Genomic DNA, 22,282 nt, shown 5'->3' on the forward strand with positions numbered 1-22,282 from the left:
TAGCTTTTTTTCGCTTCAAACTAACCCTGATCTTGTGTTGTTTTTTAGGATGAGTTACCTGAACAAGTTGAACTTTGTTCCACTAGAGACAACTGGCGCGAGATACCAAAGGTGGGTCCGAGATGTGCGCCAACATCTTAAGGCTGATGGACTTCTGGAAGCCATCCAAGAGCCTAGTCAGAACGTGCTCTCCATTGAGCAAGCTACTGCTTTTGAAGCAAATCAAGCTAAAGCCATCATTCTCATGACAAGGCACATGAATGACGTGCTCTAAAGTGAATACCTCAATGAGGAAGACCCAAGAAAGCTATGGGTAGAACTTGAGCAGCGATTTGGCAACGTTCGTGACTCCCTGCTTCCTGATTTAGAAGTCCGATGGCATAGCCTCTGCTTGTGATTTCAAGTCTGTGCTTGATTATAACTCGGAAGCCCTTCGTATCAAGTCTCTGATGGAGTTTTGTGGCCAAGCCATGACTGATACGATGTTGATCGAGAAGACTCTCTCTACCTTCCCCGTCTCTGCCCTGATGATTTCAAAGAATTATCGGATTGATGTGAAAGCAGGACGTATCACAAGGTTTCATGAGCTTATTGGCGCCATGAACGTAGCTGAAAAGAACGACAACATACTTGTGAAGAACTATAACGCTAGACCCGTGGGAACCAAGTCTATTCCAGAGTCTAACTATAGTCGTGCCCCCAAGGGAGGACGCAAAGAGCGAAACCCTAAGAGTAGGGACAATTCTGGACGTTCTAGTCCATATTCTCTCCCTAAAGAGGAAGGAAATCGCCAAGAGAGGTGTGCACGAAACCGTGGAGGTCAACATGTGAAGAGAGAGAGAGGCGGAGCCTCCGGCTATGGTGGTGACGCCACCAAGAGTAATAGTCATCCAAATCATGCACCAAAAGCATCTCGATCAAGGGAGCCTGACCATAAAGATGTTTGTCTTCAATGTGGATCAAGTGGACATTGGGCAAAGAAGTGTACTGCATCCCAGAAAGTTGCAAACGCATACAAGATGTATCGTGAAGCAAGGGAGGCAAATTACATGGAACAAGAAGATCAAGATGGCAATCTCGATCTAAGGGTGGAAGACTACAAGGATCAAGACCCAGAAACTGGCGATTTTGATTAAGTCTTTTTATTTTCCAAGAGATGTAGGCAATTGCCATATTACTTTTGTAGTAGATTCCAATGATATTAGTCTTTCTTCAAAGTAGGTGTACTCAATGTAAATGTGATGTCTAGGAAGGTTTTGAGATAAGTGGTACTTAAGCGAGCTTTGCTCCATCGACATTTCTCTACTCATCTGGTCACATTTACATTGGAATTACCAAAAGGAGTTAGACGACTACCATTGTTTTGCATTAACTAGTTTATTGGATTAGATTTTCTTTGGTTAAAGAAACGATGATGTAATTCCGTTTGGCTTATTAATAAAAGTTGAGTTCTTTTCTTTATGACTTATTTTTAATTACGAGCTTTTCTTTTAGGAATGGATGAACTTCAATGTCTTGCAGATAGTGCGACTACGCACACCATTCTACGACATAGGCAATTATTCTTAAAGATGTTGCCTACATATTCCTCTGTGACTAGGATGGCTAGGCCATCAAGTTTAGTTCAAGGACATGGAAAGGTCCAATTCCTTTTGCCCAATGGCACCTTGATTAAAGTCACTGAAGCTCTCTACACTCCTACACTCCTAAGGCAAATCAAACCTTATTAAGCTTTAAAGATATAAGAGCTAACGGATTCCATGCGGAAACGCATAGTGAGATTGGAATAGAATTCCTTTGCATTACCACTAATGATTGCGGACGGAAGCGCATCTTAGAGAAGCTTATGTGTCAATCTAGTGGACTTTATCTCACTACAATTCGACCAATTGAGTCCAATAATGTTATAAGAGAAGATCTCTTGGATTCAGACACATATTGGCTTTGGCATGATCGACTAGGACATCCTGGTCGTGATATGATGCTCTGTATACTTAAGACTTCACACGGCATCCTTTCTTCAGAGTGAGAAGAAGCAAGAATCACAAATTGATTCCAAGACTTAACAAGACAGCAAAAATTGCAGCTTCTGGCGTTGTTGCTGTCTTGGGCAGCCGCAAGGCCGCCCCTGTCCCTAGTGATAACGCCATAAATGGCACCAACTATGAGCATGACGCCATGGTTGCTCCTCCTAGTGGCCATGACGCCACACAAACCTATTTCCATGGCTCTAACGCCATAATCGGAAAATTAGGACCGAGACCGTCTTATGCAAAGGATCCTAAAATACTCATTCCGTTCTTACAGAGAATCCAAGGAGATATCTGTGGACCAATTCAACCATCATGCAGACCTTTTAAATACTTTATGGTATTGGTTGATGCGTCGACACGCTGGTCACATGTCGCGATGTTATCCACTTGAAATTCTGTTTATGCTAAACTCCTCGCCCAGATTATCCGTCTACGGGCTCACTACCCTGACCATCCTATTAAGTCCATTCGACTTGATAATGCTGGGAAGTTTACATCGAAAACGTTCGATGACTATTGCATGTCACTGGGGATTGATGTAGAACATCCAGTTCCCTATGTTCATACCCAAAATGGTCTTGCAGAAGCCGTTATTAAATGACTACAGATGATAGCACAGACATTGGTTATGAGCACCAATCTCCCTGTTTCTGCTTGGGGATATGCAATATTGCATGCAACGACACTAATTCGTCTACGACCCACTGCAACCCAATCTTACTCTACGTTACAGCTAGTGACTGGGTACAAGCCTGATATTTCGCATTTACGCATTTTTGGGTGTGCCATCTATGTGCCTATTACGCCGCCACAACGTACTAATATGGGTCCACAAATACGAATGGGCATCTATGTTGGCTAAGAATCTGCAACCATTGTCCGCTACCTTGAACCCTTGACAGGCGATCTCTTTACCGCTAGATTTGTGGATTGTCACTTTGACGAGACAGTCTTCCCATCGTTAGGGGGATATAAGAACACAGATGTTCAACAGGAACGACAGGAATTGTCATGGTCTGTCCCCACTATGTCACATCTCGATCCCCATACCACACAGTCCGAACTTGAAGTGCGAAGAATAATCGAGCTCCAGAACGTAGCAGACACTCTGCCTGATGCGTTTTCTGATGTTTCCAAAGTGACAAGATCACACATACTTGTTGCAAACGTGCCTGCAAGGATCGATGTCCCAAATACTGGACATCACACCACTCCTGTGACATCAGGAGATGGCGTCATTGCCTAGCATGGCAATGATGTGGCATCTATGGTCGCAAGTCCTTTAAGGAAGCGCTGTAGACCAATTGGTTCGAAGGATACTCGCCCTAGGAAGAAAGTGAATGAGACACAAACAAATCATTTGATTATCGATACTCAAAATCCGTCCCATGAGAATGTTCAGGATTACGATTATGTCCAAGAGACATCATTGGGGCAGGCCTCAATGTCAGAACCTATCCATGAGAATGTAGAGATCTCTGTAAATTACACTAGTGTACATGGGACGTGGGAAAGAAACTCCACCATCATTGATGATGTATTCGCGTATTCAGTGGAGCGTGAGATTATTGAGACCGATGACATCGAACCACGCTCCGTTGATGAATGCCAAAGTAGAGCTGATTGGCCAAAATGGAAAGATGCGATCCAGGCAGAACTTGATTCTAGCGAAAAGAAAGGTATTTGGCAAAGTTGTACCAATACCGCCCAACACCAAACCAGTTGGTCACAAATGGGTATTCGTTAGAAAGCGTAATGAGAAAAACGAGATTGTAAGATACGAATCTCGCCTTGTGGCGCAAGGCTTCTCACAACGCCTTGGAATCGACTACGAAGAGACCTATTCTCCCGTAATGGACGTCATTACGTTCAGCCACCTTATCAGTTTGGTAGTTTCCGAAAAACTGAACATGCAGCTTATGGATGTGGTTATTGCGTATCTATATGGGGATCTAGATACGGAAATATACATGAAGATTTCCAATGGAATTCAGTTACCCAAATCAAGTGGCTCTAAACCACGGAGCGCGTTTGCGATTAGATTGAAACGCTCACTATATGGATTGAAACAATCTGGACGGATGGGGTATAACCATCTAAGTGACTACTTGATTGGAAAGGGATATGTCAACAATGAACTATGCCCATGTTTGTTCATAAAAAGGACAAGTTCCGGATTTGCAATAGTAGCGATTTATGTTGATGACATGAACATAATTGGCACCCTTAAAGAGTTAAGGGAAACCGCTGAACACTTGAAATCCGAGTTTGAGATGAAAGATCTTGGGAAAACATGGTTTTGCGTCGGTTTAGAACTTGAGCACCGTAGAGATGGTATCTTAATTCATCAGTCAGCTTATACCCAAAAGATGCTGAGGCGTTTCAACACTGACAAGATTAAGCATAAGTGCTAAAGGCATAAGTGCCCTATCTAAGTGCAATAGGCGCATTATTGTACTTAGCACAATGCATAAGACCAGATATCTCATTCGTTGTGAACTTGCTAGCTAGGTATAGCTTTGCGCCAACAGGACGCCATTGGACTGGTGTTAAAGATATCTTTCGATACCTAACTGGTAAGATCGATATGGGCTTGTTCTATCCCTACAGAGAGAAGATGGATTTGGACCCATCTAGTGTCAGGGACGCCACATATGGTGAACCGCGTTCCCTCTCCCCACCCCAAATGATGTAAGTGTTTTGGAAGGTTTTGCTGATGCTAGGTACCTCTCTGACCCACACAAAGGTCGCTCCCAAACTGGTTATGTTTTCACCATGGGAAAGACCACGATATCTTAGAGGTCTACAAAGCAGACCTTAGTCACTACCTCTTCGAATCATACAGAGATTATTGCTCTTCACGAAGCAGTTCGTGAATGTATATGGCTTCGATCCATAGTTACGCGTGTTCGAAGCAATTGTGGTTTGAAGTCTACCACAGATGAACCAACGAGCATTTATGAGGATAATGTTACTTGCATTGAACAAATGAAGCAAGGCTACATCAAAGGCGACAACACCAAGCACATATCGCCCAAATTCCTCTATAATCAGCAACAACAGAAGCTCCTCAAGATTAAAGTGAACCAGGTTCGATCTGAGGACAATAAGGCAGACTTGTTTACTAAGTCATTGCCTAAATCCACGTTCGAGAAACATGTGGCAAGAATTGGCTTGCGGAAATTATCTGAACTCCCATGATCGTAGTCATCAGGGGAGACACAGACGTCAGGGGGAGATGTCTACATGTTCGTCTCGAATCGTGAAGGGTGTGTTGTGCTCTTTTTCCCCTTCGACCGAGGTTATTTTTGTCCCACTGGGTTTTGTTACTCGGCAAGGTTTTTAACGAGGCAACGAGAGAAGCACCGCGTTTGGACAATACAAGGGGAAGTGTTTAAGGATATCTCTATTTGTGTTTGACCCAAACTCTAGGTTACTTAACCTAGTGGTAATAGGGTTTAATTAGAAGAATCTAGAGATTATCTTTCCTTGTATGATTCAGACTCTATACATTGTAATCCTCTATATAAAGAGGCCCCTATTATCAATGAGAACACACAGCAAATTCCTCACAAATTCAATTTCTCTACAACAAATGAATATTTATAATCTTGATACTTTACTAATTTTCATACATAACATTGGTAGTTTATTCAGATTCAAAGTATTTAAAACAATAAATCTAATTATTTCAAATAAAACAAATTTTTTTTTTTTTGAATCAAGCCCACGGGGCGAAATAGTATAAGCCAGAATAGGCCGTTACATACCATTCCGCTGTCATTTAAGGACATAGACATACAAGAAGGTAGCGGTAGTACCCACAGTAGTATGTAGAAATAGACCCACTCATTATACATTTCAGATAGTAGAGATAGCGGAGATCCTCCATTGGTACTACGCAGAAGACGCTAGAGATCTAGGTTCCTAATACAAAGAACTTATTCAATTTAGACAAAATTAAAAATATAGGGTTAAGCCAAGGGCCTAAACCCTAGCCCAATTGAGACGCTACTGGACTAGGGTAAAACCCCAGCCCATAAACTCAAAGCCCAAATATGATATCCATCAAGCAAAGGTCCACCCAAGGCTTAATAAAATCATAAAAAAAAGATGAGATTTATGAAGAAAGTGTTTTATATATATATATATAAGATATTCAATTAATAACTGAATCCTCCTGCAGCAGGAAAAATTCTTGTCCTTGCAAGACCAAGGTTTGAACCTCTGTAAAGTTGGCTTTGCTCTTTTTCCTGAATTTTGAATTCAATTTGGCAAATTGGGTCAATTTGCGTTGTTGGCCCATGAGACGAAAATGACGAGATTTCCACAATAAAAGTGTTTAAAAGAGCTCCTCATTCCTGACCTGACAAATTCGTCTACATAACCAGGGCTAGCTCAATGTTAGACAAAATGGATATTGCATGACTAAATAGATCTTTGAAAGAACCTTATTTCCAACTACCATTGCTTTTGAGCATAACCATAACGCATGAATTATGGTTATTTTCCGAAGCCAGTCGACACCTTTGACACATTGGGGAGGAGTGCATTTAAGCCTTTTATGTAACACAACTGCACATGGCAATATATCATGCATCACTGGCGGTACTTTCAGTCTCTAAATAAGCTTCCAAACCGGGTCAACTTGAGAAATTGAGCTACCACTTCTATCAACAAACCTTTCTCCAAAATCTTGTGCAACCCGATAACCACTTTTTATTGTATAGAGACCTTGCTAATTGGTATAATCCCAACAAAGTTTGTTCAGCACCGGGATTAAAGGCAAAGGAATTGAAAAAAATAGTTGTTGCTTCAGTATGCCAAAAGGAGTGAACTTTGAGATCAAAGTTCCAAGTTCTGTATGCCATAATCAAATCAGAAACCAAAGAGCTAAGTACTAAATTAGGAGGAGATTATATGCGAAATGAATACGGAATTAGTTCCCAAGCATCACTATAGATTGAGATTGAGCGACCATCCCCCACCCTCCATCTAAGACCTTTCATAAGCAATTCTCTACCCCAAAGTAAAGACTTCCAGATCAGTGAAGCAGAGCTCCTAACAGGGGCAGACGTAATGAAAGATTATGGAAAATACCTACCTTTATAAACCTGCGAAACCAAAGAGTCTGGATTGGAAGTCTCCAACATTGCTCGGCCAATAGAGCTTGATTGAAATCAACCAAATTCCGAAGCCCCAATCCTCCCTTCAGTTTATTCCGACATAACATAGACCAACAAATCCAATGAACAGCCCGCAATTTTCTTTTTCGCCCTTTACGATGAAATTGACTTGTGGTCGATTTTGTGTTTTTGTTGAAAACTTTCATTTACTCCAACTGTGCGTCATTTTGTTCCAAAATTCATATCTCCACTGATTCTCTACAAATAAATAAAATAGATTGATTACCAAATTAATTGATTTGAGGATTAGCTTATTTATAGTGTTTAAGATGCAATTACACGCATAGAATCATTCTTTGATTTGTCATACTTTCTCTATCATTCTATTAGTTGAATTCCAAAATTGCGCTTAATGCCGTAGGAGTTGGGATTTCATTGTAATAAGAGCAAGTCCACCCGTTGAGGTTAATTAGCTGGTCAATACTATTCACTGCTTTTTGCCTTTCATTTCCACCATCTAGGTTGGCTGATCAGATACTATTCACAAAAGGTCACTTTGGGTCAATTTCTTGACCTGCCAATTGACATTTGGTGACCTTCTGTGAACAGTATATGACCAGCCAACCTCAACGAGTGGACTTGCTCTAAGGGACGGGATAAGATCTAGGGCTGGCCAGTCAGACCTAAAAACCAAACAAATGACTGAACTGGTCTGGTTTGATTTCATTTCTTCAAAATAGTTTTTAGGCAATTATCAAATCAAATCGATTGCGGTTCAGTTGTCCATTGATAGTTGGTTTACCAACATATCAAATAACTAATTTATTCAAAATAAAATCCAATTTGGGATGCATAGGTGACTTGATACACATTTACGCAAGCGCACGTATCATTGTCAAGATAGGGAAATATTATGCCCAAAGTTATCGTACAACGGAGATTAGTGGCTAACCCACAATCCTTGAGTAATCAGGAATAAAGACACTTAGCAAACAAATAAAAAGAAAGAAAAAAATAACAATAATAAAAAATAAAAAATTTTACTCTAAGGCAACAAGTCTTAGCAATGCTCGGCTTTGGTTTGCTCCGAAGCCTAATTAAAGCTATGAGCCAAGTGATGACTATTTACAATGAAGTAGAAAGTGTCACTAAAAATGTAATTTTCATTTCTAATAACTAAAGTGTAAGAATTTAAATGAAGACTTTAAGTAACAACTAAACTAAATAAAGAAAGCAAAGTAAGAAATGATCATATAAGTATGGGATTGGTAGTTAGGGATGATTTCTAACCCTAATTCAATGCTCTAGATGCTAATTTAATTGACATGCAATTTACTAAAAATGGTAGAGGACGTAAACAGGGCTGTCGCTTAATGTTTATGTGACAACTTGAAATTCCTTGCTAAAAACCAATTAGGCGACGACTTCTATCAGTTGTCGGTTAACATTTATGTGACAACTTCAATTTTCTTGCAAAAGACTAATTAGGTGACGACTTCTACAAGTTGTCGTTTAATGTTTGTGTGACAACTTAAACTCTCTCGCTGAAAATCAATTAGATGATGACTTATACAAGTTTTCCGTTAAGTTTATGTGACAGCTTTAATTTCACACAAAAAAATCAATTAGGCGATGACATCTACAAGTTATTGCTTAATGATTATATAACAACTTGAACTTTCTCACAACTTACCGATATGTCATGGAGGTTATGTGTGGGTGTAAAATTTAAAGAACGATTTCTAGTTAGGAAATGGCCTAATAAAGAGGCTGCACAATCTGTTTAGAAAAAATGTCTTGAAGTGAAATATCTCAAGGCGAATTTGGGTGAGGCGAAATCCCTTCAAGGCGGATTCAGGTGAGGCGAAATCCCCTCAAGGCGAATTTGGGTAAGGTGAAACCTCTCAAGGCTGATTGGGGTGAGGCGAAATTCCCTCAAGGTGAATCTGTATGAGGAGAAATCTCCTCAAGATGAATATGAGTGAAGAGTAATAATCCCCTCAACGAAAATCTAAGTGAAGATAAATCCCTTCAAGGGGAATTCAAGTAAAGTAGAAATCCCCTCAAAGCGAAACTTGAATGTAATGCAATAAAAAGTGAAGAAGCTTGAATCAACTGCGGATACTATGCGGTCATAAAATGCATGACTAATGACAATGTTGAAGAAGTTTATGATGAATGACCAAGGATGCTTTGTTGATACTGAAGACATTGACATAAACATCAGATGATGTCTTTAGAAAATATGAAAATCTTGTCTCTACCAATGTAGACAATTCGGAAACGGAAAAGGTTTGTGATTCACAAATTAGTCTTGAGTAATATTTGGTTTAGGTTTTAGCTAGTCTTGGTAGATTATTTTTTTCTTTTTATTAGCTATAATTATTTTTGGATAGATTATTTGCAGACTTTATTTAATTAATGATTTAATAAATATTAGTAGTGAAGTAATTTTTTTAAATAAATAATTAAATTTGAACAAGAAATATGTAGCTAATATAGCAGAATGTTTTTTTTTTTCGACAAGGAATATATATCGCAGAATGTTAGAATATGCGAGGAATATATAGTTGTCGCTCCTTTAAAAATATGTGAGGAGTTGGTACATAATTTTCGTAATATGTTCAGCGCAGTTCTCTTCCTCTCCTGCTCGTCCCTCCATTCCCCACACTGTTCTTGTGTGATTCGCTCCACCACTGACCAGCAACCACTTCATATCCCTTTGCCTGATTTGATCATTGATCCTCTCATCCTCCCCCAAAAACCCGTGCAAAGCCCAAAGTGAGCATCGATTTATACTCTTGTAATTTTGTTCTTCCATTTATCTCAAAGTCAATCATTCTTTTCTGTAACTGTGCCACTAGTTTGGATTTCATCTATTTGTAATTTCTGAATTTGAGTGTCTCATGAATTGAATTTTGGCTTTGGTTATAGGTATTTATAGGTGTATACTTGGGCTCCCGAATGAAATACTCCCTCAATTAGGTACAGATATGTTTATTATCTTTGGGTTTTAAAGTTTTGGGGTTCTCTTCAATTGATTTGATGATTGAATTGGATTGTAGAGAAGGTTATAAATCCAAACATGATAAATGTGTTTGCGCAGGGGCTCGTGTTATGCTTCTTTCAAAAGAAGAGAACGTAAGTAATAGGCTTTTCCTTGATTTTTTTTTTCAAGGGTCATGTTGGTGTTTGATTACAGTGTGGGATTGGTTTTTAGGCTTTTCTTTTGGTTTAAATGCAGAAATTTTAAGATGCCTTTTGTGGGAATAATGAAGATAATGAGTACAGGATTTTGATTTTCCATCTATTTAATTGTTTATGTCTGTTCACAGTGGTTTAATTCTTTACTCTCTCTGCATCTTCACCTTGTTGATTGATTAATAAAATGATATACACATAATCATATATGGGAAAATGAGTTAGCTAGATTGAAGTGGTACCCTTTTTTGATTGCCTCTCAGCCATTCTCAGCCATACTGCTTTGAGTTTGGGGTTGCTTTTGTGTTGGACTTTTTTTTATCTCTCTCTCTCTCTCTCTCTCTCTCTCTCTCTCTCTCTCTCTCTATATATATATATATATATATATATATATATATATCTGTGTGTGTGTGTGTATCATTTTAGAAGACCCAATTTGAAGAAATTTCCCAAGACAGACAAACTAAACCCCATTTGATTCAAACGGCAATAGCAATTGATGATAATGTTTAGGGTATATTCATTAAGAAAAATAGGACAGAGAAGCATTTGTTTGAAGAGAGGGATGACGGCCGAATAATGTTCGAGTTTGGAAAGTTGAGTCAAGATTTGATTGACAATTAGGGTATATGCATAACTGTCATCTGTTCTTCGTTTTCTTTCTTCTGCTTTTGGTTTCTCTCTGTTTTATTTTTCTCCTTTTACACCATTCTTTTCCCTCTTCATCCGTCATTTTCCCACTATTTCAAGAGTTAAAATTAATGTTTCTTCCTCTTATTTTTCTTTTCTCTTCGTTTTTCATTGTTCTTTTCTTGTCCAGGCGTCCAAAAAGTCGTATGTTCTTCATTTTCTTTCTTCTGCTTTTGCTTTCTCTCTTTGTTTTACTTTTCTCCTTTTACCATTCTTTTCTCTCTTCATCCATCATTTTCCCACTATCAAGAGTTGAAACATTGAGAATTTTCATAATGTCAGCTTTCATTGGGACTGAATTGATCAGTTAACCAACTGTTGATCAACCGAGAATTTTAGACGGTCACAATTGGAACATAGACTAATCTAGGTCGGATTCAATGTTCAGCAATATTTGAACCAAACTAGTATGAGACAGGCCCTAATACAGTCAACATTATTTGTTGAGTTTGTTTCTTTATCAATTTGGATGCTTGAAGCTATCAAAATGAAATTTTGAATAAACCCCATTTTGTATAGGAGTTTGATTATTGGAGATGGGATGACTAACAATGCAACTCTAATAGTGAATCCGTATACTGCCCTTCTAGTCAAAGTTCAACAGCAAATCTTTATACTCCCCTACGTCCTCTCATTAATACATAGAGGAAAAGTAGATACATAAATACTCCGCTAGTCTATATATAGTGCTCTTGTTGGTTGAAACAAAACTGCCAATCATCAATATGGAAAGACTAAATAGCTTTAAGCACCTTAACCATAAGTGGGCTAGTGGAGAGCATTCTACCCTGCTTCTTCAACCTCAAGCCACATATGGAAACACTTTTTCAGCTTCATAAACTTCATGACCCTCAAATCTGCAATTGAACAAGGTATACCAGATATCATCAAAAAACATGGCCGCCCCATAACTCTTTCTGAGCTCACATCTGCATTACCAATTCACCCAACAAAAGTCCCGTGTTTACCACCTCATGTGTATATTGGTCCACTCCGGCTTTTTTGCAAAAAAAGAGCTGAATGAACTGGATGAGGAAGAAGGTTATATACTTACTGACGCTTCTCAGCTCCTCCTTAAGGATCACCCCTGGCCTTCAGTATAACACCATTTCTAATGACTCTGCTCAACCCTAACTTCACAAACACATGCTATTATATGAGCACTTGGTTCCAAAATGATGACCCTATGCCATTTAACATGGCATATGGGATGACATTTTGGGACTACATCACCCAGGAGCCAAGTCGTGCCAACCTTTTCAATGTTGCCATGGCTAGTGATACTCGTTTGATGACCAGCGTGTCACTTATAGAGTGCAAGGGGGTATTCGAGGGATTGAAATCATTAGTTGATATTGGGGGTGTTAGATCTCTCATTGAGGTTTATCCTTGATACTGAGCTTCTACTTGTGTAACTGTCAGTGCATAAAGAATAAGATTGTTTTCAAACTATAAAATTGGGATGATGATTTTTTTTATAACTTTTTCCTTTTGTGAACATAATCATTCATGAGCTTAAGCTAAATATCAGGCTAGCTACTTTATAAAACAGCACTTCATTATTTAGTAGTATAATCACAATAATCAATGTAAGCTTCTTGTCACAATCTGTCTCTCTTCTTTTTTTTTTTTTTTTTGCTACTCTTTAAAACAATGGTGGCTTTTTTCTCATTTGTCATGTTTCAGGTTACATGGGAGTTAGGACGGTACGGAGGCTGTCTTTAATCACCCTCAACTCGGAGACATGACTAAAATTACTTGGGCGAATATATTACTTTTACTCTATATTCCACTCACCAATCACACGTAATAATTCCTTGGTTAATGGAACCTCAACCATCAAGTTGTAAAGTAGCTTCATGAAACTTAACTACTAAGTTAACCTCAAACCTAGTAACTGGGGAAATTATAGAGCCGGAAGCTAGAAATTGACATTTGAAAAACTCTGATTATTCTCTTCAATTATACATAGAAATTAACATTTGAAAATGACCTTACAGTTTGTGCATGGTGTATGGATAGGTAGCCAAAGAGTTGAATTCAGTGCAGCAGGGCGCATTACTTCGGAGATTAATCTTGTAGAGGAGACGAGAGAAAGGAGTGTCAAATGTATATGACAAATTAATGATATGGCAAGTTTAACAAAGAAACCCACATACAGTAGCACTTTAACGGACTAAATCGACCAACACACGTTAATTGAAAAGTATATAGACACATGTGATGAAATCAAAAGTTTGAGAGCTTGCATAATTCATGAATTTGAAGACACGATTCTCTAATGAGAGAAGGAGATACTTCTCTCTAGCCTCGTTTGTTCCCCTCCCCCTAACTCTTAGATCTAGGTCTTCATGGAAACTTTCCTATCTTCCATAATGGGAAAAAAATGAAACAGTACCTGACCTTTGGCCCATTAGTAACTTTAGTACCTGCAAAAAAAAAATATATATCACTTTGGTACCTGAAGTTCGGACCACGACCCAACATTAGTATCTAGAACACTATTGGCCGTTACGGCGTTTGTCAATTGATAAATAATAAAGGGTAAATAGGTAATTTGAGTTACTAATGTTATTTGTGTTTTTTTTTTCCTCCACTTTCTGGTTCAAAAATAATCCGGGCACCCAGAAATTTGCTCTGGGCACCCATCTCACCCTTCTTCACGCTTCTTCGCCGGTTTCCTCAATGCAGCCACTTCCCTTCTATGAGGGGCGGGTTGGAATTTGTTACATATATGAGACCCCATTTAACTATGATATAAACCACAAAGATCTCCACTAGCAATTCCATGACAACCCAACCAAAAAACACACACAGAGTCACCACCAGCAATTCCTAGTTGCATTTGCAGGAACATAAGATGCATTTGCAAAGAACCTTATCAATTGTATGTACACTTACCAGGTTCAAGTAATGGAGATGACAAGAATTATCAAAGGAGGGCAAGATAGCAACATTCAAAACTTGTTTTGGTGAAGCAAACCAAGCAAGCCCATGCTCAAATCATCGTCTCCGGCCTCACCGCCAACACCCAACTCATGGATCACCTCCTCTGCTCCCTTGCTCTTTCCTCATCAACCCCATTTCACTATTCTCTCTCTCTTTACCACTCCATCCCCACTGTTCTCTCTCTCTCTCTCTCTCTCTGTAATAACTCCGACGTACCGCAAATTTTGATTGGGGCTTCAAGCTCGAGCAAATTGGGCTGCTGGAGAAGATTTCCCGAGAAGCAACACAGAGCTATTTGATCTCGGACTCGAAGAGCTGGACTCGACGTTTAAAGCTGAAAGGGGACGAAGAAGAAGATAGAAAGAAAGCTGGACCCAGGAAAGAATAGTTCTTCTCCTTGTGCTTACTTCCATACCCATTTCAATTCTCTGACTCAACATGAAGAAACTCATAATCCTTTCCGGCCAAGACGAGGCTATTGCCATTGAAGCCCAATCATACCTCCTATGTTCACTTCCCGATCTGCTTGCTTAGTCTCTGTTACACCCTTTGAGAATTTACTCAAGGTCTCTTTGATTTGGACAAAACCTTCAAGGGAGAAACAGGGAGAGTTGGGAGGAAGAAGAAGACGAAGAGAGAGTGAGGAAGACTGGAAGAAGAAGACGAAGAGTGAAGGGACCATAATACCCTTCAAAGTTTGGCAGGTGGCTAACGGCGTAACGGCCAACAGTGTTCTAGGTACTAATGTTGGGTCGTGGTCCGAAATTCAGGTACTAAAGTGATTTTTTTTTCAGGTACTAAAGTTACTAATGGTCCAAAGGTCAGGTACTGTTTACATTTTTTTCCCTTCCATAATTGATTTCTACCACCATCTTTATTTATATTCTTCCACCATCTCGATAATCCACCTTTTTTTCATTTATATTCTTCCCTTACCTCCCACCCATCTTCGTAGCCATTAGTAATTGGTTCATAAAACAGCATTTGTCCGGTAGTACGGACAATAGAAGGACCATTTTCTTTTCGGACGAAGGCGAGGGAGTTAACCTTCAGGACCCCAACATCTAAGCTTCGGTTACGGTTGGTTCCGTACTAAAATACTTGGAACCAAAACTGGAAGGGACCTTTTTAGATCGATTTGGTTTGCCACTTTCAGAGACCAAAACTGATTAGAAACCAAACGGACCATAATCGGTTTTGCTTAATTTGTTGCCACTTTCCAAGAACAATTTTCTGAGTTCACTGTACTCCTTCACATGCATAATACGACTACACTGCCCTCTAGATCAGAAGTTTCATGAGAAACACAACGTGTACGTGATGATGACAAAACAAATTATTCGGATAGCAGCCTTGCAAATATTTTAATTAATAGTAATTTCTATAAAACTGAATTATAAGGTTTTATTGCTTGTCACAATTTGCATGTCATTCCTTTTTTGGGCATGTTTTAGGTTACATGGGAGTTGCTAGGGTGGTGAGAAATTTTTGTATGCTCCCGTCACTCCACGTGGCATATGTGATGGACCACTCTGATTGGTCCACATCATCATTTTTTTTTCTCTGTTAAAACAATTATAACAACGTTATCTCTACCCAGAAAACAAATGAAAAGAATGAATAAAGCTTTGAACATCCGATTGGGAAGGATCCATGAAGGCTAGGTGGGAGAGAATTGGGATTTGGCCCTTTTAAAATGGATGAATACCAAGAACCTTCTCATTTTCAATTGAGAGAGTGAAATGGTAGTCTTGCTTCTCTGGCTTATAGGAGGAATTGGATTGAAAAAAAAAATGAATTGTGAACATCCAACAGATTGAAGGTGGGAGAGAACTGGGCTTTTGGTCGTTATAAAATTCCTAATGAATAATCCTAGTGGAATACATCCAATATTCGAACTACAGCCAAGCAATACGCTCCAACTGTATGATATCAAATGTTTTTCGGAAAAAATTGCATGAGATCAGATCATTGAATGAAAATTAATTTTGGGAAGGAGAAATTCAAGAACAATCCAACTTTGTATAATTGCTTATGCTTCTTTGAATCTCCCAATTTCTCTGTCCAAGTTATCGTCATGGTACTAAAATTAATAAAAAATCCAGCTTTGCATATAGTCAGAGTGGAAGAGCTTTCAGATCTTGTTCATAATTCCAATAATATTGTGAAGTTTGTTCTTGGCTGACCGCGGTTTCAAATTCCAACAGAAAAGGAAAATACAATTGACAATGATGTGGACCAATCAGAGTGATCCGTCACATATGCCACGTGGAGTGACGGGAGCACACAAAAATTTCCCGCCGAAGGAGAAACTTGGGTTGAACCTGAATTCAAGCAATAGAATAGGACTACCTAAAATGAAAAATTATCCAACATCACCAGAAGTAACTAGTAACCTGACACTATTAGGCAAAAACCGGAACGAAACCAAGAACTAACCCTAATATTATTCACCGAACATAAGAAGCACCCTATGAAAGGGGACATCCTTAGCGAAAAATGCTAAAAAACTTAAACTGTGCTAGATTAAAAAATAATAAATAAATAATAAAATAACTCTGTTCAAGTAAAACCCTAATTTGTGTTTGGCCCAAACTCTATGTTACTTGACCTAGTGGTAATAGGGTTTAATAAGTAGAATCTAGAGATTATCTTTCCTTGTATGATTCAGACTCTATGCATTGTAATCCTCTATATAAAGAGGCCCATATTTTCAATGAGAATATACAGCGATTTCCTCTCAATTTCAGTTTCTCTAAAACACGTTATCAGCAAGAAGCCATAACCCTGAAATCCCAAAACTAAAAACCAAAACCCCAGAAAAATCTCAACCTTGCCACCACCGCTCCTACCCCATGCAGCCACGTAACAGCCTCCTGTGACCCCCTGCTATCCAGCGTAGAAGAAAGAAAGAGAAGAAAGAAGAAAGAGAAGGAGAAAGAGGAAAGAGAAGGATAAAGAGGGAGCGGGCCCAGCAGAAGAGGAAGAAAAAAAAAATAATGGCCATGCTGCCCACGTGCCCACAAGAAGGAAAGAAAGAGAAGAAGAAGAAAAGAAGCCATAGAGAGAGAGAGAGAGAGAGAGAGAGAGAGAGAAGAAAAAAAAAAGGTGTAGACGTGGCCCACTGCCACAAGAAGAAGAAAAGAAAGAAGCAGGGAAGACAGGGCTAGAAGAAGAAAAGAAAACAAAGCGGGCCCAGAAGAACAGTCAAGGGCTCAGTGGGCCTGGGCCGAAGCAAGAAAGAAAAGAAGAGAGAAATAGGCCTGGGCCAAAGTAATTGACCAGCCCACCAGCCAACCTCCTGCCACCTCTGACTGCTGCCGCTGCCGCTGCAAGCAACTGCTATTTCCGGTGACTTTTCCGGCCACTTTCCGATGACTTTTTCCTGCCAAATTTTCCGACCACCTATTTCAAGGTATTTTTTTTACTAAAAGTTCCTGTTTTTGAGTTTTTATTCAATTTATCTTCTTTTTCTTGGGGACTTGCAACCTCCCTTCTTCTACCCCCCTTTCTTCATCATAGGGGAGACCAAATTAAGCCGAACTGTGGGGGTTCGTGCTCACTCCAAGCTTAGAGCTTGTTGAGATCTCCAAACTTAGAGTTTGTAGAGAATTTATGATCGACCACTTACGTCATTGTTTCGATCTAATCCAATATCTCTTGGAATCGAATTTCTTGGAAGTGACTACACTCGGAAATTCCTAATTTCTTGGAAGCGATTACGCTCAGAAATTTTATATGTTTTCGTGGTAGCCTATTGCGCTCTGAAACTTACCCTAATTTCTTGTTCTCTTTCAAGATGAGTAACCTGAACAAATTGGACTTTGCCCCATTGGGAACAACTGGCTCTGGATATCACAGGTGGGTTCGTGATGTCCGCCAGCATCTCAAGGCCGATGGAATCCTGGATATGATTCTCGAGCCTAGCCAGGACGTGCTAATTGTTGAGCAAACTCAAGCTTAGAAGCAAATAGAGCAGCGTTAGAGGCAAATAAGGCGAAAGCCATCATCCTAATGACTCGTCATATGGATGATCCGCTCCAGTACGAGTGTATGAATGAAGAAGACCCCAGAAGGCTGTGGGTCTCACTCGATGAAAGATTTGGCAACGTCCGTGACTCCGTGCTCCCTGACCTAGAAGTTAGATGGCATAGCCTCCACTTCTGTGATTTCAAGTCAGTTCTTGACTACAACTCGGAAGCACTTCGCATTAAATCCTTAATAGAATTCTGTGGTAAAGAGATCACAAATGTGATACTGATTGAGAAGACTCTCTCTACCTTCCTCGTCTCTACATTGATGGTTGCTAAGAACTATCGAATCGATGTTACTGCAAGACGAATCACAAGGTTTCATGAGCTCATTGGAGATATGAATGTCGCTAAAAAGCATGATAACATCCTTGTGAAGAACTATAATTCGAGAACCGTGGGAACAGAGCATATTCCGGAATCCAATTATAGTTGCGCCCCAAAGAGAGAGCGCCAAGAGCGAAACCCTAATCTTAGAAATACATTTGGACGTTCTGGTCCATATAATCGCTCTACTTGGGAAGGTAATCGTCAAAATAGGCAAACACGGAACCCAAGAGGTCAACGTGGAAAGAGAGAGGGAGGCAACGCCTCTGGCCATGTTGGTGGCGCCACCAACACTAAGAGCCATCTAAATGATGCTTTCAAAGTGCCTCAATCAATGGAGTTTGAGCATAGAGATGTATGTTCTCGATGTGGAGTGTCTGATCATTGGGCACACATTTGTAAAGCTCTTGACGAAATTGTCACCGCGTACAAAGCATATTGTGAAGCAAGAGAAGCTCACTATGTGGAACAAGAAGATCAAGAAGATGATCTAGAGTGAAGGGTTGAAGACTACAAACCTGGCTGGGATCAATAGATCGCCAATTCTGTTTAAGTCTTTATTTTTCCAAGAGATGTAATAGGCAATTGCCATATATTTTTGTTGTAAATGCTAATGGTTTAGTATTTCTTCAAAGTAGGCTCACCCAAAGTAAGTGTGATGTCTAGGAAGGTTATGAGATTAGTGGTACTTAAGCGAGCCTTGCTCCACCGACATGTCTCTACTCACCTGCTCACATTTACTTTGGAATTACCGAAAGAAGTTAGACGACTACCATTGTTTTGCATTAGCTATCATTTTGGATTAGATTTTCTTTGGTCAAAGAGACAATGATGTAACTCTGTTGGCATATGAATAAAATTTCGAGTTTTTTCATTATGACTCCATTTTGATTCTGAGCATATGACTTTTGTGACTACGATGGCTGGGCCATCAGTATTAATTCAAGGACATGGAATAGCCCAAGTTCCACTTGCCAAATGGCACCTTAATTACTGTCACAGAAATTCTCTACGCTCTTAGGGCCAATCGCATCTATGAATAGCCAACAGATTCCATGTGAAAAATACATGTGGAGAACGAAAATGAGTTTCTTTGCAATACCTCTAAAGATTGCGAACAAAGGCACATCTTAGAGAAGTTTATGTGTCTCTCTAGTGAACTCTATGTCACTATTCGAGCTATTAATCCAATAAAAGTTATGAAAGAAGATCTCTTGGATTTAGACACATATTGGCTTTGTCACGACAGGATAGGTCATCCTGTTCATGATATGATGATCTGTCTACTAAAGGCTTCACATGGACATCTTTTCTCTCGAGCGAAATGAAGCATGAATCAAAAGTTGAGTCCTGGACTAAGTGTGACCGACGCTGCTGCCTAGGGCACGGCCTCCGTCCACCACCAGCCTAGGGCTGGCACATTCCCTATCCATAACGCCATGGATGGAGTCCATCATGGTGATGGCGCCCCAGGTGATGCTGCAATCACCAACTTGCTTCAAAATAGCATTTCAGACGCTCATGCCTAACCAAAATTCTTATTGGTTGCTTCTAAAGCCTCTCGCTTATTTTACAAAGTCCTTTCCTTAGGGAAATTAGGAATGAGACCGTCCTATGCAAGGGATATGAAAATACTCATTATGTTCTTACATAGAATCTGTAGGGATTCTGTGGATTATTTCAACCAACCTGCGGACGTTTAAATATCTCAAGATGTTGGCTGACATGCAAACACGCTGGTCATGTGTTGTGCCATTGTCCACTTGTAATGCTGCTTATGCTACACTCCTAGGAAATATCATATGACAACGGGCTCACTCCCCGAATCATCCTATTCAGTCAATTGGATTTGACATTGCTAGAGAGTTTACATCAAAGACTTTCGATGGTTATTGCAATGGGACTGATGTTGGACATCATATTCCCATGTACACACCCAAATGGTCTCGCGGAAACGACTACGATGGTAGTCCGGACATTGGTAATGATCACCAATCTCCTTATATCCGTTTGGGATGATGCAATATTGCATGCAGCTATGCTAATTCGTCTACGACCCACCACCACTCCATGTACCTCTGCGTTATAGCTAGTGACTGGGTACAAGTATTGTACTTACGCATATTTGAGTGTGCCATTTACATGCCAATTATGCCGCCACAGCGCTCTATGATGGGTCCTTACAGACGAATGGGCAACTACGTTGGATTTGAGATTCCAACAATCGTTCGCCACTTAAATGCCCTTGCTAGGCGATCTCCTTACCGCTAGATTTGTGGATGTCACTTTGATGAGACAGTCTTCCCGTCGTTAGGGGGACAAAGAACACAGATGTTCAGCAGGAACGACATGAATTGTCGTGGCCTGTCCCCACTATGTCTCATCTCGATCCCTACTAAAGTGACGAGATCACACAAATATGCTGCAAACATGCCTGCAAGGAAGGACGTCTCTACTAAAGGACGTAGCGCCACCCTACACGGAGGTAGGCATGTCGCTAATGCCATAGAGAGTGACACTTTGGCGTTACAGGTCATGGCCCCAGCTAGGATGCGTGGGAGGCCCGTAGGTTCGAAGGATGCTTTGGCACACTCCAATCCTTTGATTATCGACACTCAAAATCAGTCTCATGAGAATCTTCCTGGTTATGGTTATCGTTGGGGGACGCCTCAACGTCAGAACCTATTCCTGAGAATATAGAGCTCTTTGAAAATTACACTAGTGTACATAAGACGTGAGATAGAAACTCCATCATAATTGATGATGTAGTCGTGCATTTCGTTGCACATGAGTTTGTTGAGTCCAATGATATCGAACCACACTCCATTGATGAATGAATGCCAACGTAGAGAAATTTGGCCTAAATGGAAAGATGAGATCCATGTTAAGATGGATTCTCTAACGAAGAGGAAGGTTTTCGAGCTAGTGATGCCAACACCTCCTAACATAAAACCTGTTGACTAATGGGTCTTTGTTAGAAAGCGTAGTGAGAAAAAGATATGGTAAACTCTCCTTATGACACAAGGCTTCTCATAAAACGACCTGGAATCGAGTACAATGAGACATATTCTCTCGTAATGGATGTCATTGCACTCCACTACCCTGTCAGTTTGGTAGTTTCTGAATAACCGAACATGCAGCTTACAAATGTGGTCTCTACTTATCTTTATAGGGATCTAGATACGGAATATACATGAAGGTTCATGGTGAACTTCATTTACCCAAGTCAAGTAGCTCTAGACCACAGAGCGCGTTTACAAAGAGGTTGAAACGCTCACTAAAGTGACTACTTGATTGGGAAGGGATATGCCCATGCGTTTCCATAACACGTTTCGGATTCTATCGCGGTTCATGTTGGACATGATCTTCATTAGAATCCCTTAAAGAGTTAAGGGAAACCGCTGAACACTTGAAATCCGATTTTGAGATGAAGGATTATGGGAGAACACGATTATGTCTCAGTTTGGAACTTGAGCATCATGTCGATAGATACTTAGGCATTTTGACAAGGTCAAACCCTCAAGCACCCCATGATCGTCCGTAGTCTTGATCCTGAAAAGGATCATCTTCGTCTAAAGGATGATGACGAAGATGTGCTAGAGGCAGAAGTGCCTTACTTGAGTACAATAGGCGCATTATTGTACTTAGTTCAATGCACAAGACCGAACATCTCATTTGTAGTGAACTTGTTAGCTAAGGTATAGCTTTGCGGCAAAGCTACGCCATTTTGATTGGTGTAAAAGACATCTTTCAGTACTTTAGATGTACGATTGATATGGGCTTGTTCTATCCCTATAGAGAGATGATGGATTCGGACCCATCACACACCAGAAACACCGCCAACGCTGGCCTGCATTTTCTATCCCCACCCTAAAAACGACATAAGTGTTTTGGAAGGTTTTGCTGATATTGGGTATCTCTCTGA

The 22,282-nt window shown here is 40.0% G+C and overlaps 1 non-coding gene across 1 annotated transcript; it reads left to right on the forward strand.

The window, feature by feature from the left end:
• The first annotated feature begins 9,760 nt into the window (after positions 1 to 9,760).
• LOC112189031 lies at positions 9,761 to 12,538 on the forward strand. Its single transcript, XR_002931694.2, has 3 exons — positions 9,761 to 9,940; positions 10,094 to 10,144; positions 10,266 to 12,538. It is a non-coding gene; the product is annotated as a probable O-methyltransferase 3 (transcript).
• Positions 12,539 to 22,282: the final 9,744 nt, after the last annotated feature.

This window comes from Rosa chinensis, chromosome 2, assembly GCF_002994745.2.
Source record: "Rosa chinensis cultivar Old Blush chromosome 2, RchiOBHm-V2, whole genome shotgun sequence".
Lineage (NCBI taxonomy): Eukaryota > Viridiplantae > Streptophyta > Magnoliopsida > Rosales > Rosaceae > Rosa > Rosa chinensis.